A 17,744-nucleotide genomic window follows, 5' to 3' on the forward strand; every position below is an offset into this window, starting at 1 on the left:
ACTGCTGTTTTACCATGCACATGACAATAAAACTCTTGAATCTTGAATCTTGAATCTTGAATCTTGAATATAACCATAGAACACAATAGTCTGTGTGCCTTGAAAGATCAGTCAAAATCGTCTAAAATGGCCGGTACAGAAGTGGATAAACTTTGAAAAATGGCTGGGATTGAATGAGTTAATAATAATAACATAATAGTTCTAATAATAATGACCATAATAACATGGGCTACTTTTGGCCGTAATCCAGGTAAAACTCAACCCTGAAGCCCTGATGTCACTTCCTGTCCACCTGTGCGGAACACATTTATTGCATCACATTTCTGTCTTAAATGCCTTATTGTCTCTGATTATATCTTCTATATTGGATAATGGGAGTGTAAAGGTAAGGTAAGGGTGTTATTTCATGTCTAGAGGGCTCTAATAATGTTTAAAACACAGAGCTTTTCTTCTGGTCATTCATGCAAAAACTTGGCTCAAAGGTTGGGCGGGTAAGCGAACAACAGCAAAGTGTTGATGCTGTTGTTGATCAGTGAAGCAGAGTCATCTAACAATGTATATTATTATTGCAATTTACAAGTTATTTGATATTGAAAATCTCAGTTAAAAGTTAATTTTATCTTGTTTTTTTCTTGATTTTGTCTGAAACAGGTTTTCAAAAAGCTGTCTTATATTTGCGTCGATGTAATACCTGCGCCAATACCCGCAAAGTCATGATTTTTATATAATATCTTATTTTGTTTCCAGGATTATGTACAAGCTTAGTGTTTCTCTTTTCATGAGTGTTGGAGCATCAAATCAAAATTTTTGGAGATTGCTGTTCAATTCTTTCACTCCCTTGGCCAACGGAAACTGCTTTAATTCAACCCTGAGTCACTGGAACTTGAAATACTGGCCGTCGTCTGCAGCCGACTGAGGGATGAGCAAACACATCCAAAGTAGTTTGCTGAGATGCATACTTGCACACGAGCTAAACCGGCTCTCCAGTCACTTTCCAGACTTGCACTGAAGTGCTTGCTTTAGATTCTAGTTAGACAGTAGCTTGCGTGTGTGTGTGTGTGTGTGCGTGTTTGTATATCTGTGTGTGTGGACAAATGCGACTAGTTTGACTGATTTGCTTCCAATCCATCTCATTGTTTCAACAGCTGCTCCTTTGCATGCATCAAACGAGTGGGGTAGAGGGGGAGACAGCGATAGCAAACATAAGTAGGAGAGGCAGCGAGACATAGGATAGAGGAGATGAGCACTCTTTGCGAATAGCGACACAGGTGTCACCTTTTATAACCTGACCATAATAATAAGCAGTCCTACTTGGCAACGCTTCCCGACTGCCTTTTTTTTATTGCGAGTACAAACATGTACTGTACGTATTTACTTTACAAACATGTGACTACACCATATAATCTGCATAGTCCTAAAACCCTTTTTTGACGTAACCTCACTGAGATTAAATAAAAAATTTCTATTGTTGTAATTGACTTTGAGTCATAACTTCTCACAATACAGTGAAACTTCGGTTAGCGTCATTAATCCTTTCCAGAAGGTCCGACTCTAACCAAAGATACTCTAAACCAAGACATTTTTTCAAATTACAAGTCATGTAAATGCAATTAATCCGTTCCGGAAAGGCAAACTAACACATAGCACACTATTCTTGTTTTACATTAAAAAATGGAGCCAAAGAATGTTTCAAGTGGCAACATTTTGACAAAGAAGGATTCAAAAAATAACCCATGGCAAAACAGGAAGGTGGTGTCCGTGTTGATCTTGCTTCCACAGTGTGTCTTTGGCAGCAATCATGTTTTTGTCAGTCATATCCATTTAGATTTTTTTTTCATGCATGTAAAACTAGAATTGTAAAATGATAAAAACATGTTTTGTGTGTGTGTGAGACTTGTGGCGTAACTGTGTTACTTAGCAAAGAAACTACAAGTCAACCACTGATGACACCGTAGTTGTGCGACGTAATTCTATACTTGATCAAACTTCCTCAAGATTTGTCAAATCAAAACACGATAGCCGCATAAGACTTCAAAACATGTGGTATTAGCTTCTGTTGTGGAAATGCATTACTTCCTGTTGTTGGCACTCTAAGCATCATGGGAACTGTAGTTCTTTTAGACATAAATTAGCCGCATCATTGTTAAAGCTGCAGCATTTGTGAAAAATGCAGCGGCGTATAGTTGGTAAATTATAGCCCTTCCACAACACACATGCCATAGCCTCATCATACTGCCACTTCAGTGTGTGACTGAACATATCATTCAAACATCTTATTATGTTACGAAATTGCGTCTTGATTTTATAACCTTCAACATCATTTCAGCAGGAGAGCACATCAACAAATGTGTGTGTGTGTGTGTGTGTGTGTGTGTGTGTGTGTGTGTGAGAGCTCCCGTAGCAACATGATCGCAGCCTTTTAAACAGTATTAGGTGATTTTGAAGACCATTAGATTAATGCAAATTACACACTGGATTGAAGACTAATTTCATGTCACAACGCACCATGGGAAATGTATTACAAGGTAAAGGCAAACTGTTCTGAGTAGTTTAGCTTAAAAAGTAAGTAATGAAAAAATGAAATAGAGAGGGGAGGGGGCTTTATGCTAGAACTGTCCTCCTCTCAGACAGTAAGCACACACTGGGGAGACACTATTAATCCGCCTCCATAGTGAGCCGTAAAGCCTGTTTGTATGTAAGCCTGTTTGTTTGAGAACTGGAGTGTGTCTGCAGACAGTACACGCGCTTGCAGGTCCACTTCCGTGCTCATGGGCAATGCAGCGCTCCACCCATTACACTTGCAAAGGCAAAAAGCAGGATAAGTCCAGTGTTATTGTTGATAATGGGATGTCACAGCCTGCTCTCTTTGGCACCCTCTAACTGACTCTGCGTGTGTTTGTTTGTGTGCGTTTGTAGGGGAGAGGGTGAAAATGCTAGAGGGAGGGGAGAAAATAAGGATGGAGACAGATGAGGAGAGGCAGAGGGGAAAGCAGCTGTAGGTCAGATGCTCTGACAGCTATTTGCACAAATTATTTATAGATAATATATAGGCTGTGTGGTATGTGCTGATGGATGAAGGTGTGTGGCGACTGATATGTAGCATCTCATTTTAAAATGTATATAACGCCACTTTGAGATGGGGAAAGGCATCACTTAACTCTTACCCTACTGATGTCCCCCTCGCCTTTATTAAACCCCTCGCTTGTCTTCCCTGGTGATTTAAGCGGAGCACAACAACTAGAGTGCAAGCTCATCGACACGCTTCGCCTACAATTTCAGCTCTCAGACAACTCTTTTTTGCATGTGAATGTGAAATATTGAATTAAAGCATTGAGAAAAATAATACGCCATCCTTGACAAATCTAATGCTGAAAAATTCTAGCTGAAAGAAACTGAGGACAGCATAACATAGCAATGCCAAGTGTGGCAGATTCTCATGTGGTTGTGTAGGAAAACTGGCATCAGAAGTGGGAATAGCAGTTAGGTTATCCTTTGCATGCCCTGCTTTCGACAACCCTTGAGACTGGTGACCCCTGTGGAATAGACTGAGAAATGAGAGAAACCCCGGTTCTAGTGTGGCTTCTGGATACTTCTCCGAGTTGGTGTCAGAAGTGGGATGGCTTTCTAGGAGACCATCAGTGGGATCCTTGAGACTGGTGACCCCTGTGGAATAGACTGAGAGATGAGTGAGACCCAGGTTCAAATCTGGCTTCTGAAGACTTCTCAGAGCTGGTGTCGAAAGTGAGAATGATAAAAACAAAAAATAAAATAGAATATGAGTAATCAGTGTATAATCTCTGCTTTTGTTTTCATTTCTAGACCGCTGACAGAACAACTGACGGGCAAAAGAGAGTCCAACACAAGGCAGCAACCCAACCTGCTCTTTCCACTTTTCCAACCAAAACCCTTCTCTCACTTAAAAAAAAAAATAAAAAATTCATGAGGGATATGCAGCAGGACGGCTAGGCGAGAGGAAGAAGCACGTTTCCGTGTTCACCAAGCCCACTGATGACACAGTAGGCAACAGAAGGGAAGCAGGTAGGAATTTTTCTCTCTACTGTATTTGGATTTAGTTACTTATGCTTTCATTCATCATTTGTGTAACACCAAACATGCAAGCTAGCAATCACTAATGTGACTATTGGGACTGGTTTTCTATTGGACCACAATATTTTGATTCAGGCAACACTAGGATGTAAATTGTTTTTTTGTAAGACATGTTTACGTCTTACTACATTTTGAGTGGGAAATTAATGAAAGCTATTTCAACTATAATCCATCATTATATTGTGTTTGGAATTGGAAAAAAAATGTATATCCCAGACAATTTGAAGAAAAAAAAAAATTCAAAGCAAGAGGCGGGTCAGGTACCAGAAGAGTTGAGGGGAGGCACAGCCTCTTGGAAAAAAAACAAAAACAACAACAACACTTTTTTCAGTCCCACAAAGCTAACGTGAATTATGCTCTACATGTACAGCAATTTATTCATTAGCGGGTCAAATTCTGAGTGTTTTTAATTTGTTAAATGGCCGTGTTTTAGCTGAAAGTGACACCAGAAAGTGGCAAAAGGCTGTAAGACATGTTTAGGATATTAATGAAAGCTATTTTATCAATAAAGCATCATTTTATTGTGTTTGGAATCAAGAAAAACATTCATATCTCAGACAACTTGAAGAAAACAATATATTGAAGGATCTCGGAGACTTCTAACATGATCCCATGCAGAGGTTTTTCAAAGCACGAGCGGGTCAGGTACCAGAACGCTTGAGGGGAGGCGTAGCCTTGGGGGGGAACTAACTTCAGTTATGCTCTACATGTACAGCGTTGTATTCATTAGCAGGTCAAATTTTCAGTGTTTTGAATTAGTTAAATGGGCATCTTTTAGCTGGAAATGATACCAGAAAGTGTCAAAAGCCTAAGAAGTTAAGTTTGGGATATAAATGAAAGCCATTTTATCAATAAGCCATCATTTTATTCTGTTTGGAATTAAGGAAAACATTTATATCCCAGACAGTATGAAGAAAAACATCTCGAGACTTCTAACATGATCCCGAGCAGAGGTTTTTCAAAGCACGAGGCGGGTAAGGTACCAGAAGACTTGAGAGGACGTGCAGCCTCTTGAAAGAAAATAAAGAAAAACACTTTTTTCAATCCCACTAAGCTAACATCAGTTATGTCAAAGGAAAAATGACTTGATTTTCAGTTCCTACAGTGAGAGAATAAACAGATTCTGGACTGAGCAGAAATTTGTTTTTTTGGGGGGGAGCAGAGGACGTCCTAACTGTGTTATGTTCTCTGAGGGGAGGCTCACTGTGCACCACTTGAAATACCATCGAGAGCATTGTAATCAACTATAAATTGTAATGTATGAGTAAATTTGGGGTCAGCGGTATGTGATGAAGCTTTGATGTATGAAAGATGAAGGTAAAGTTAGGTTCTTAATCTTAAAGTAATGCATCATCCATAACAAGCCCACAGTCTGTGCCTCCATTACATGTAAGTGTTTCATTTCAGTAGTCAACTGACTATAAACTGACGTTCTTTGGGTGGACATTGTCACCCTTTTTCAACTTTCAACAGGGCCTACAGTGCAGAAGGCACAGATTAGCACCCGGCGGGGAGGAAAACATGAGTTAGTCTTTGCTCACATGCGTATATTATAACTCCTTCACTGCTTTATTGCACTTATTTCGCTGGCACTGCTATCATTTGTGCTGACAGCATTGCAATTACCGCTGGTATTACATCTCGTTGCTGTGCGAGTGTGCCATGCAGTACGTGTCAGGCCGAGATGAAAAGTAAAAGAAATAATTGTTGTAATTACTTGTTCTCTGTTTTCATCCCGTCCAGTTGCGTTGAGAGGAAAAAAAAACAACCTCCCCCTCGTCTGCATTCTGTATCGCCAAGATGAAGTGGCAGCATCAGAGGAACTTATGCTAATTGCTATTGTTGGGAAGAGATGAAAAATCTGGAAAGGAAGATCAGTCAGTTAATTGTTTTTCAAAAATATTATGGTTTGTTTATTCCTAGCGGTTTAAGATTGTTTGTTTATTATTATTATTATTATTATTATTATTATTATTATTATTATTATTATTATTATTATTATAGGGCTTCAGTGGGACATGGAAAATCACAACCAATGTGCAACAAGTGTACCATAATGTATGTTTAATTTGTTTATTATTAGAAATGTTTATTAAAACAACCTGAATAGATTGCCACGAGTCGTTGCATAAAGATGGCAAGAAAAAACAGTTGCTTGCAAAATAGTGAGCCAATATTTAGTTCTGTTGCTTTGTCCTTTTGCCAGCTGTACATTGTCTACATCATCTCTTATCTTAAAATTAGGGGTGCACGGTAATTATTGAGCCGATATCGAACATTGCTCTCTTGCTGTATCGCAGGTTTTCAAAAATGATTTAATAAATGATTGTTTCTGGTCAGTGGGCATCAGTAATGTTACATTAATGAGACATTACCTTAGGTTACCTTACCTTAATAGTGAAAGGGGTCAGCCATGGCATGTCCGACATGATAGAGTGAAAAGAGGTTTTCTTCTATTTCATGTGGAAGTGGTATGTTTTTGGCTTCCTACTTTGTCCTCCTTTCCCAATCCATTTGAAATGCTTTCTAAAGTTTAGAACAAATAAATTGGAAGCTAACTAGTTAGCTTGATAGCTTGCTATGTGCTATGAGCGGCGACAATCTCCTATGTCCCTGCAGTGATCCCGTAGCCTGCGAATTAGTGTTGCACAATGTGGTTTAAACAAAGAATAATAGGAGTGTAAAGGGACGATAGGGGTGTTATTTCTTGTCTAGAGGGCTCTAACAATTGTAAAAAAATATTTAGAAAGTCCTGAACAAGTTTTCTATGCTCTAACTACCAAAATGTTCTGTTTATTTATATTGAATCCTATTTCACAGAAATGTGCTTATTGCGGTCAGGTCTGGAACCAGTTAATTGAGGGACGACTGTATTCAGTGATGTGTGATGAGATCGCGAGCTCGGTGAACTTGCTTACCAGTAACTTGATTGTTGGACTTGCTGGATTGTTACTTTATGTTAATTTAGCCTATTCAGCCTCCCAGGTATGTTCTTTATGCTATTGTGTAGCTGAATAACTGTTTAACATACTGGACACCATTCAGCCTGTTGAATTAATAAATGTTGAAATAGATGCGAGTACAGTCCAGTAATACGGTATTTACTATTTGATCAAACAGACTGGGGACAGCAGGTAATTCTGTTTTTCATTCCCTCTCTGTTTCACCTGTCTGTCCTGCTTGGTTGAGCAGAGAAATGTTCCAAAGTGAAATCACACATGCACACGATGATCCCCGTTCTCCAATGTCAGATTTGGTTTCAAGCGAAAAACCCTCGTGTGATGCACATCCATCGCAGCAAACTCTCACGGCCTCCGCTGGCATGCCTCGTGTGTCCTCATATGCACCACCAGTCACTGCGAGCTGCCGCCTCAGAGAAACTCACTGAAGCTCCAAAGGAACCTTTTTAAACATTTCTCAGGAGTAAATGGATGACTGGCTCAAGTTAAGTGAAGCTGGAAATGTTGCATTTAAGGATTCAAGCTTTTTGAATACAGTTTATCACCTTGAGTGCCGTAATAGCTTCTGCAGAACAGCACAACAAAACTAAAACGTTTGAAGAGTACAAAGTCACAAATATACTATATATTAAGTACAATATCTCCTTTTTTTTGCTCCACCTACATTTGAGAAGCGTAATTCACTTTGAAACAAGCAACCTTGATAAAGTGAAGTAATAAATATCTTATTGTGGACAGTTACCAGTGCACACTGAGCACAGACAATAGATAGACAATAGATAAAACTTGACTTGTTGCTAGGAGGAATCTACGTGAAATCACATGTGCCAGTCATGCTCCCCATGTTGTTTTCACTGAATATTGGGGGTAGACGCTCAGCAAAAGATCAAGGAGAGTCGGCAAAGTTGCGTACTTAACACCCTGAGTGACATTATGACCAGTCAATCAGTGGTGTTTGTGGTGATTGAAAGTGATTGATCTATTTTGTCCAATGATGATTCAAGAGTCACTGAAAAGATAGTCAATGACCATACAGGAAGGTGGGTCTCAAGAAAATATGGTTTGTGACTTGATTTGATTTGATTTGATTTGACTAATATTCGTTAATATTAGTTAAAATACACATTAATGTCACACTGACTTGCTATGATTGTCTGCTCAAGGCTAGAGGCCTCTCGTCACTAAAACAGCATGCTTATCACAGGATTCAAATAAGCCTTGGGTGTCTGGGCATGTGAGTCTGCCCTTCATCGTCTCTGACCCTCCCCTTGCATCTGTGGTTTCCAATATTAACATTATAGCAAGAATAAATGCTATGATGAATACATTTTCTCTCGAAGTCAGTTTCAAGTTCAGGTTGTATTTTACTAAACTGTACCTCTTGTTATTCTCAAAAAACTTGTTTTAGGGTTTGTAGCATATTTTCGATTGACAGCGGTTTTTAACAGAAACCCAAGTCACAGCGAGAGGAGTATTATGTACCGACTGCCAACTTTAAAGTCCCCTTTTCATAGGTGGCAAAAAGTGGGAAAAGACAACGCCTGGTCACCATGAGGTTAAAATACATTCTAATTTGCATTGTGTTACAGAAAAAATTGCACAGTGGACTTGAGGGCAGCCTTTTTATGTAACTTCTGGAAAATCAATCTAACTAAAAAAAAACCCCAAGATAACGCTATAACGGTACAGTAAAAACGTAGGCCATGAATTAATTCATTTATGCAGTGATGGCAGCAAAATAGCACTGACATCACCCTATGCATACTGATTAGAGCATTACCATTGTTTCACTTCGCTAGAAGAGAAACAATTAAGTCAAAGGCTGTTAGAGGGGGCGATTATTGACGGACCTAATGAGAGAAAAGAAAATATTAAGCCTGCCACTCAGTGTTAAGTCCTTGGAAGTCTTGTTTCACCAGGATTCTTGGTTGCGCAACACTTGGGGAAACCACAACATTTCACTTACAAAATAGTAGAAGGAAACAATGGAAAGGAGAACCCACACACATTCCCAGTGGACATGGAGTACCGTAATTTCCAAACTATAGAGGGAACCTGTTTATAGTCCGCAGGTGTCTACATCATAACATGGGATATTTAGTACACAGAAAGATTTTTTTTAAACTTTTGATGAACTAAATGCTCTTTTCCAAACAATGCAGAACAGGGCATTGTAACATGGCTAGTTAAACAGTGCCGATCAGTGAGTGTAAGATGGCTAGTTAAACAGTAGCCTACCAGAGAAGTCATTCATCGGCATCCTCCTCCCAGGAACTAAAACCACTCAAGTTGTCATGACAAGCATCACAATTCAACAGCCTCAGAATTCTTTCATCACACACGTTGTCAGTCTCTCTTTCTCTCTCTCTCTCTCTCTCTCTCTCTCTCTCTCTCTCTCTCTCTCTCTCTCTCTCTCTCTCTCTCTTTCTCTCGCTGTCTCTTTTCTTGTCGCTCTTCATTGTCTCAAAAGAAAATTTGCCATTTAGTATGAGCTATCCTCTTCATTCAGTCCAGCCTTTTTGGTGATAATGGGTCATTTGAGTCATTCAAGTATCAAGTAATGCTACACTTGATCAAACGTACTTGTGTTAGATGTGTCAGAGATCGCTGCATAAGACTTCAAAACGTGATATTAGCTTCCACTTCACCCGTCCACGCCACTACTTCCTGAAGCTGCACTCTAGGCATCATGGGAAATGTAGTTTTTAACCATAAATTAGCCATATCACTGTACAAGCTGCAGTGTTCAAAGCATAAGAAAAAAGTAGCGGCTTAAACACCGAAAATTACAGTATATCAAGAAAAGATGCTCAGTCATTATTTCCTTTCAGCCAGGCCAGACTTTAATTCTCTGCTTAAAAGATGGAGCTTCACATCTGAGCCACATCCATATACTGTATTTGTGATTTACTAGGGAACACGGCGTGTCTTTGTGAAACCTCTAAAAGCCTTTAGTTGCTTCCAAATAACTCCATTTTGTGATTCTTGTTCAAGCACACTCCTTGATGTCACCCATTTCCACCTTTTCTCATGGGAGAAGACTAAGAGGCCCCATTTCGACGTTAATGACAGACTGTAAATACACACATGCTGTGAGGGGCTGGGATGAAGAGAGAAAAACAAAATGTGAAGCTGTGGATAGTTTATTGTGCGACTGCTTGATCACTCCTATTAAGCCATCAATCTTGTAAATCCCCCTTTAATTATGAGCTGCCCCTCCGAACCTGCCGCCCCTTAAACCCAGTCAGAACCAATACAAAGGTTGTTTCATTTTTAATGGGATTATCGATTGGGCCTTGAGTTGACACTCTGAAGGTTTGTGTCTCTTCCTCTCTTCGCAAGACAGTTTTTATGTTTGTTTTTAATGCTGTTGTCTGTCTTTGCCAGTGGAGTGCTAAAAGGAGCAAAGTGTCAAATTGTCTCAAGGTTTAGTCTCATCACGTCCACAGCGTGATTTAGGGGAGGTGAAGTGCTGGAGGAGATGGTTTAACCTCAGTCATTATTTGTCCACGTCAAAGTCAAATCTGATGTCGTTTAATAACCGTTAAGTCCCTCAAACTGACATCTCTGCATTGAAGAGCAATGATGGGGGCAATAATGGAGGCCAGTTATCATAATCATAATCTCAACCACTTATAGAACGACCAGACATTTTATTGCTCTTAGCTTGCTCATAGCAACATAGCAAGGGTCTTTCCCCAAGGGGTGCAGACGGTTACTATAAGAGGATAAAAAAGTCAAGACAACATTGGATTCTGAGGTTCTAGTTTGTGATTTATCTTCCACAAGGCTGACAGCAACTAAAGTTTGCTTTTATCTTTTATCGTGTTAACAGCCAGTGGCAGTCAACTGTCCAATTATATCCAAAAAACAAGCAGGAAAACTGTTGTCATTCCATGAAAGATTAATGCAATATTTTGAAATGAAAGCACAACGTACACATCAATTATATCGGAGGCGCCAATGCAAATAGTGGGACGGTCCAAATCCTTATGTATCTAACAGTGAGGGGATTTAACCTCAGTTTGGTGGCAATAAGCCAGCAAATCAAGTGAAAGAGAACGAATGTGAGAGAGTGAGGGAGACATGCCCCATATGCAGTGAATCCTACATGTTACATAAGCTGACCCACTACAGTAATCAGATCAGTATGCTTCAAAAACCCAATCCAGAAGCTAGTGTGAAACAACAGCACTTCAGAAAGCACAAGAAACGACATTCAGACGTTTCTCCCCATGGGGGATTGGGCAGAACCTCAGCAGGCTTGGGGGGGGGGTTTCTTTGACTGGTTGGAATAGTGCAGTGTGTAGTGAGCGTGTGCATTGATGTATTTTTAATGCACACTAGGATCTCTCTGGTCCCTGTAATGCCTTATTCACCATTCTCCAGGAAGAACAGAGGTAGGGGAAGGGGGGGTGCTTGGAGAGCAGAGTATCAGAGACCTGCAGAGTGTGAGAGTGTAGGAGCTGGCTGCCTGTCATATCCAGCACATACCATTCCCAACACTTTTTGGTTATTCATGATAACTAAACCCACCACTGGGATATGCTGTATAAACACTCTGTACTCCTGGCTTCTTCTCTTTGACTCAGATGTGTGTGTGCATGTGTGTGTGTGTCTCTATGTGCACACACACGCACACACGCTAACTTTACAGTCATATAGTCATCCATATCCATGGAAATCTTCAATGTGGAATTCATCCATTCCCTGTTCTGCTTTCTCAGATGCCGCCTTATTTGGTTCTCGTCTCAAGAAAAAGAAACACTAACATTTGCAAAGACCCAAGTGCACATTGAGCTCATAGTCTTAAATCAAAGCTGTGTGAATTGGAGCATGTCACTTTTATGTTGGCTACAGTGAACCTAAATCATGTGAAAGAGTCTTCTCAAAAAGAAAGGGGAGCTTTTAAACATGCTCTTTATTACCTGAGTGGCAGATGATAGATTTGCAAGTTAATTTAGTCCATTCACACGATCAGTGAGCAGAGCTACTGTGTGTGTTTTACACTATCTGATCATCACAGGATGCTCCTCTTTTGATTTCTATGAGCACACACGCTGTGCACAATATCTCACAAGCTCAGCTTTTATTTATCCAGAGATTATTTGGAATGCAAACTGAAAATAAGGCCTGCTTGCCAAGTGGCCCAGCTTCTGGATACATTTGTTGCCGTCAGTTGGGATATGAGATGCTGGATCAGCTCCGAAGAAGGTCTTTGTTTATTTATCACATGCTGATCAGGATATGAACAGCATTGTTTGGTTTCTCTTTGCACCTCTGTGTATTCTTATAAATGTATGTGCATCAGACCGCACAATTTCAAATGTGATACGAAATTGCTACACAATTTTCTCTTTAAACTCACATTAGATTTCAACTTTAGAGATGCCATGTCTGCTGGCATGCCTCATGTGCTGTGGTAAAAATGCCGACCGTAACTTTGTGTTCGTTGAAATTTGCCTACTGTGTGTTATACAGTCGTCCCCTCACTTTATCACGGTTTTTAGAAAATTATTTAATTAATAAATGATTGCTGTTTTGTGGTTGACTACGGCCTATTACTAGTCAAAAAATATTGAAAGACAAGTCATATGCAGTATATTGTGGTCACTAGGCATCAGTAATGTTACATTAATAAGACAGTTCTCCCCCCCATTCTGTGTGGAATTGGTACGTTTTTGGCTTCTTACTTTATCCTTCTTCCCCGCTCTGGTTGAAGCACTTTCTTAACTTTAGAACACATAAATTGGAGGCTAACTAGTTAGCTCCATAGCTTGCTATATGCTATGAGTGGTGGCTGTCCCTTATGTCCCTGCAGTGATCCCGTAGCCTGTGCATTAGTGTTGCGCAATATGGTGTATAATAGGAGTGTAAAGGTGACTATACAGTAGGGGTGTTATTTTATGTCTACAAGGCTCTAATAATGGTTAAAACCTTATTTAGAAACTCAAACAGGGTTTCTATGCTCTAACTACAAACATAATCCATTTATTAATATTAAATCCTACTTTGCGGAAGTTCACTTATCACAGTCGGGTCTGGAACCAATTAACCACGATAAATGAGGGACGACTGTATGACATAAAAGGAGATGCTTTTTCATGCAGATGCTAAATATAACAAAATACTCTATTTTCCGGACTGTCAGTCGCACAGAATAAGTGGCATTTACAAGTATTTATGATTGAGGTATCGCCAGAGCAAGCTTATTTTGTACACCAACAAGGAGACAAACTAAAGCTACAGAAGCCGAAATAAGTCAAAATGTTTGAAGTATATGGATACAATAAGAACTTGCCTGTTTAATAAATGCCAGAATGTTCTTGAAGAAGACACTATTAATACGTGACTGACGCCTGGATGCATCCCTGTGTGTCGAGATGTATCAAACAGCTGAATTTTAACACCAAAACAAAATTTTGGTATTCACAGATTAATTGAAATAGACTGGAAATCATCTGTGTGTATTTTGTTAGTCAGTGGCTGACACAGCAGCTAGACATAATTAGTGTCCTAATTAAACAACACTGCTGTCTAAAATACCACATTTCTCAGTCCACACAGGCATCATGTCATTATAGTTGCACATTACTTACAGACACATTTTTGTCTGTTTTTAAAGACCTGCAAATGAATAAAGTGTAGTGTGCTCATATGAAACACATCCAAACAGACTTTCATTTCTATGTATTTGTGCATGTTTATGTAAGACTATACACACAAACAGGTGACAGACTGCAGCAGGTAGACTCTCACAAAACCAACCTGAGGCCCGTTTGAGCTCAAAATAAGTGCCTGCGACTATTGAATTATGTTTTCACGTTCTGCTGTTGGTGAAGGATTACAGCTCCTCGGTGAAGAAGCAAGCGACTCATCTTACTGTTGACTTTCCACATTCACTGGCAAGAACACGATGAGCTCTCATTTTGAGGGGCGGCAACCTTTTTGCCTTCATTGTCACATTGCGCTGCCTTCTAAGCATCTGTGCTATCAAAAAGTCTGTCTATGCAGTATTTTTTTATAGCTACACACGCTTGTGCCTCCTGTCTGCTACACACACACACACACATTTATAGAAAGTGGAACACTAAATGAGGACTAGGTTGTCGTCTGAGACCTAGCCTTGTGTTATTTTAGACGTAAGAATCATGTCAGGGTTACATTATCTAGGTAGCTGAGAATGTGATCGGTCAGTAAATAGGTAAAGGTCGCTTGAATTAGTAGTACAGTATATTCCTTTATTCTGAGTATGTACCCTCCTTTCTTGCCTATGCATTGTAGTGCTGTGCAGTGTGAGTGGTGAGTGCACAGCATTGACTGGTACTGGCACCACTATTTTGCAGGCTGCACGGGTCAGGAAGCAGAGTGGTGGTAATTGCTCCTGATGAGCTGCTTGCCACCTTGTTTGGCAGCCTCCTCCATCATTGTGTGTGTCTGTGTGTGTCTGAGTGGGTGAACACGGTATTAAAGCTCTTTGAGTGTCGTTACGACAGCTAGGTGTTATATACAGTAAATGCATGCCATTTACAGCCTTGAAAATAACCATTACATGCTGTGGTTCATTAATGGTGATTATTAATTTTAGCTTTTAATTGAACAACTTTTCGCCAAAAGGAGTCAATCGCACAAATGGCATTGGCTTACTTTTTGCCGAACGGCCTTCCTGTTGCAGTATGTTGCAGATATTGCTCATAGATGATTGTTGCTACGGCGATGCAGTACGACGCGATGTGAAGAATTCATGAGTATAAAATGTATATTGTGTATGCGTTGTGCTGCATACATGCTCTTCATTCATATCTTATGCTACAAGCTTGTGCTCAGACTTGCACTGTGGACCTGTGCACATTAAACTGAACCCTGACAAGCATCTTCCATTATAATAACACGCTTTATGACGTGTGGCTCGGGATTTCACCGGCTGTTTGCTTTTTACATCATTCCCCTCATCTTACATCTTACACCTCGTCTTAATCTTTAAAAAGGTGGTACAAGTGTCTTTGGCTGTGTGTCCTTCATCTAAGATGTTGATTGGTATTTTTTTGTTATTATTCTGGCTTAGCTGTTCAAGTTGTCAATTTAGCAGACACCTCAGGCATTGAGATACAGCTGGATTTATGACAACACAAATTCAGTGCAACCTCTCAAGTCAATTACCCCAAAAGTAGAATTTTCATTTTAGCGCACATTTAAAAAATAGATAATTTAAGCCTCTAGAACTCAAATAGCAGTGAGACTTCACTTCAGTGACTAATTAAAAATGTAAGTGTTTTTCTTAAAAAGCGCTGGCTTCTCAGATTTTTTTTGTTGCTTAAATTGATTTCTTAATATTTTCATTGTTAACACCTGTAAAATTAATTTCTAATGTAAAAAACTATTACAGTAGTCCCTCGTTTATTGCAATTAATTGGTTCCAGACCCGACCGTGAGTAGTGAATTTCCGCGAGGTTGGATTCCTTATTTATAAATCTAATATTTTCATAGTCAGAGTACAGAAAACCTGTTTACAACATTCTAAATGTGGTTTTTAACATTATTAGAGCCCTCTTCGACATGAAATAACACCCCCGTAGTCACCTTTACACTCCTATCACCCAATGTAGTAGACAGAATAAGAGAAAATAAGACATATTAGACATAAGACAAACCATGGATTCCCTTGTTAACGCTGCGAGAGTTCCTTGTTGTTGCTATTTTGTTTTACTTTCTGTTGGACACAACGTCCTGTGGTGGCTGTTGTCTCATCAATATAACATTACTGACACCTAGTGTCCAATGAAGGATACTACATACCGTAACAATGTCTTTCAGTGCGTCTTCTGAATGCCTCCTATTTGTATTTTAGTTCATTTTGTCATTTTTACGTTTTAAAATGCATTTGCTGAATAATAGACTCATTTTGACTAATAATAGGCTGCATTAAACCACAAAACAGCAATGATTTATTTTTGAAAAATGTTTATATGGCTTCAGATTGAAATAACAAACTACAGTCAAACTTGTCTATAGCGGCCACTAGAGGGAGTCTGCAAAAGTGGCCGCTATAGACAGGTGGCCTCTATAGACAGGTTGGCGTCCAGTTTGAATGTTGACCAGTAGAGGAAAAAAGGGAAAAAAATAACAATAATAATGTTGACCAGTAGATGGCACTGCGGACTGCTGATAAAAGTTGTACAGCACTACTAGGCTTGTTATTATCATGGTTCATGGTTTTAATCCTGAACATGCATGAGTCAAACAGTAGCACATCACATAGTACAATTCACAATTTTGCATGTCCAAAAAGGAGTAGGAAGAAGCAAAGCTTATTTAATCCTACCCCTCATCAGTTTCACATCAGTTGCAATACATTTATTCACCTCTTGTTCTTCCAAGTGTACTTTGTAGGTCTACATGACAATGTAGTGCAATCATAGCCAAGGTTTTTACTTACTAAAAGGAAGCTAGAGGCTTAATAATAACTGATAACTGATAAAATACTTCAGTTAAGTACAACCGAACTCAGTTTTGCTCCCGCTGCCGCATGCATGCTAGCGTATGTTTTTTTTATTGTAGCGTCGCTGGGAGCACGTCCTGTTCCCAGCCTAATTTGCGGTAATGTTTTGGTGCAAATGCTCTTAAAGTTACATGTTTGACCAGGAAATAGCAAGCTCAAAAGAAGACGGCTTTTTTATGTGGAACAACTGACAGTTTGTGTGGATCTTGTGAATGATTGTGACTGAGCTAGGACTCAGTAATTAAAGTCTACACACGACGGCTTCATTGATTGAAAAACAAAACTTTTTCGTGCATGAAGCTTCTACTTGAGTCGGTAATTTGGCTGCTCTATGCAGGTCAGATATTGACCAAGGGAGACAAAATGGGTGGCTGCTGGCTGCGTTGGACAGGTGACTGCTATACACAGGGTCTATAACATGTAAATTTGCTGAGGGGGATTTTTCAGTGGCTGCTATAGGCAGGTGGCCGTTCTATAAAGGTGGCCGCTAAGACAGGTTTGACTGTAATTATAAAACACAAAAACAAAGACTCATCTTGATTAGACAAAAAGGTCCAATATGGTTGTGTGTAGTATTTGTAAATATCAAACTTTTGGCAGTGAAACAACACAGCAAACAAACATTCTATAAAACTGAAAGAAAAAGCAGCATCCAGGTAAAAGTTTTTGCTTGTCTTTAGTAAAGATTGGCATTCACAAACACAAAGTGCCTCATTTTCATTTTCGGCTCATTTTCCTCAGCTTTCCAGCTTGCTTGCTCGTAATCCTTCACTCCCCTTCTGCTTAGTGTCGACCCACACGGCACCACACATTTTGACCAATCACAAGCGGCAGAAAAAACGGCTTCTCGTTCACTTGAAAGAACCGGCTCTAAGAGCCGTTTTGTTTGCTAACGACTCGTCACTCGTACCAGTGATTTTTTTTTTAAATGGAAAAATGTGAACACAGAATGAAATACAGTCAGACTGCTCAGCTCGATATGAGCAATATCAATCACATACACAAATTAATTTGAACTAGCTGATGCTAAAGTAAATAGCATTTAGCTGAAATGAAAATGAAATGCCACCTGCTGTGCTGAAACACAATCATTTTAATGCTAACAATACCAATAAAAGGCCACGTTACTTAAAACGCTGTGTTGAAGTTTGTATTCTGGATGAAAGTGCCTCTCTTGC

General features: G+C 39.5%; 1 protein-coding gene across 4 annotated transcripts in view; it reads left to right on the forward strand.

Annotated features, from left to right (window-relative positions):
* The window catches only part of LOC129170667 (protein phosphatase 1 regulatory subunit 29), a 77,386-nt gene that overhangs the window by 20,800 nt on the left and 38,842 nt on the right, over window positions 1–17,744 (forward strand). For all 4 annotated transcript variants that reach the window (XM_054758417.1, XM_054758419.1, XM_054758418.1 and 1 more), the window contains one exon: window positions 3,820–4,038. The gene's annotated coding sequence lies outside the window, so the exon portion shown is untranslated. The remainder of the gene's footprint in view (window positions 1–3,819; window positions 4,039–17,744) is intronic.

This window comes from Dunckerocampus dactyliophorus, chromosome 18 (genome assembly GCF_027744805.1).
Source record: "Dunckerocampus dactyliophorus isolate RoL2022-P2 chromosome 18, RoL_Ddac_1.1, whole genome shotgun sequence".
Classification (NCBI taxonomy): domain Eukaryota; kingdom Metazoa; phylum Chordata; class Actinopteri; order Syngnathiformes; family Syngnathidae; genus Dunckerocampus; species Dunckerocampus dactyliophorus.